Consider the following 1,761-nt stretch of genomic DNA (forward strand, 5'->3'; position numbering starts at 1 on the left):
TATGCATAATTATGAAGAGATAGAAGTATCCAAGGTGGGTTCAATGCAGGACTTTCAAAAGCTAGGTTCATGAAGGAGAGGGAGGAAATACGGCAACTGTTTTCTAGCCCATGAGGGGGCCTCCTTTTTCTAACACTGTGGACAGAAAAGTCACTTTTTCCTAGGAGAAGAGGTGGTGCAGGTCACCAGGTGGTCACTAGACTTGATGTGGAGGAAAAGAGTGTGTGTTCCAGGCCCCTCAGGTGGCCGGGAGCTGGGCCTGCCTGGCTCTGGGTCCTTAGTATGCAGAGGGGGTGATGGGGAGGAGGTGACAGGTCTCAGAGACACTTGCCAACTGAAGCTGTTGTCGGAATAAAGATCCTTAATCTCTTCTCCACTCACATTTGTACCGAGTGCTCATATTTATGATGAGTTGTTGCATTGCATGGGGGCAGCTGTTTATACATCTGCAGCCCCGGAAGGCCTTGGAAAGCATGCTGCCCTCTTAAGGGACAGAGCCCAGGGACCCAGCCTCCGGAACAACCAGGCCTCGAGATGCACGAGTTACGTGTGTGGGAGATTTCTCTCCTGCTGCTTAGGATGATACCTGTCCCCCTTGGGGCAGATAGAATCAGTGATGGTCCAATTCCCCTTTCTTTCTTTTTTAAAAAAATATTCTTAGGAGGGAGGTTCAAGAGGGAGGGGACCTATGTATACCTATGGCTGATTCACATTGGTGTATGGCAGAAATCAATGCAATATTATAAAGCAATTATCCCTCAATGAAAAAAAATACATAAAAGGAAAAGCATGTTAAAAAAATTCTTTGTAACTTTATTCATAAGAGCCCCCAGTAGGAAATAACCCAAATGTTCAGAATGGACCAAAACAGGTTTTCATACAACAGAATCATGCTCAGTGATAAAAAAGGAATAAACTCTTAGCGCACCCAACAACGTGGCTATGCCCTCAAAGAGTACGCTAACTGAAAGAAGTCATACGCTGTATATGTTCATCTCTATTAAGTCCTAGAATAGGCAAAGTGAATCTACAGCAATAAAAATCAGAACAGTTTGTGTGTTTGCTTACTGGGAGAGAGTTAGCCTGAGAGGAAGACGTGTGAGGAGGTTCTCAGGGATGATGGAGGAGATCTACCTCCTGATAGCGGGGCTGGTTAACAGGTACAGGCTATTGTCAAAGCTTTTCCTTTCCTTGCTGGCGTCAGGCGCAGTGATGTCTCTGCTTCTCCATCCAGTGATGAAGGGTGCAGAAGGGAGAGAGGCTGGTGAAGCAGGTGGTGCTAAAAAGGGCCCCGGCACCTCCTACCGTCTAGGCGGCCCCGTCCCCTCACACGTTCTCTGAGGGTCTGACCTGTGGTGACTTTTCCTTCTTAAGGCCTCCTGTTCTTGATGCAAGTGCTGATTAAGAAGTACTTTATTATTACATTGTAGCTGAAAAACACATACATTCCCACAGTAAAGAACTCACCGAAGAGCATTTAGTGAAAAGAAGCCTCCTTTGCTCCTAGAGCCCAGGTTCCCTCTGCTCACCCTTAGACGAAGCCGTCACTACCGATGCCTGGTTTGGAATGTCCATTTCTGTACTTACTTTTACTTATATATGAAAATGCTGGGGAGGAGGGGAGGAGCAACTGTGATTGGCTGCTGGCCCTTGGCTGATGAAGGGCAAGGGCAAGGCTGGCCAAGTCGACAGTTAGCGCCAAGTCTAAAAGCAGAAGAGCTACTTTGTGCCAAGGCCTTGGGAGACTGAGGCAGGTCTTTC

The sequence above is a fragment of the Bos grunniens genome, chromosome 26 (assembly GCF_055505025.1).
Source record: "Bos grunniens cultivar Pamir isolate PY7600 chromosome 26, Bosgru_T2T1.0, whole genome shotgun sequence".
Taxonomy (NCBI): Eukaryota; Metazoa; Chordata; class Mammalia; order Artiodactyla; family Bovidae; genus Bos; species Bos grunniens.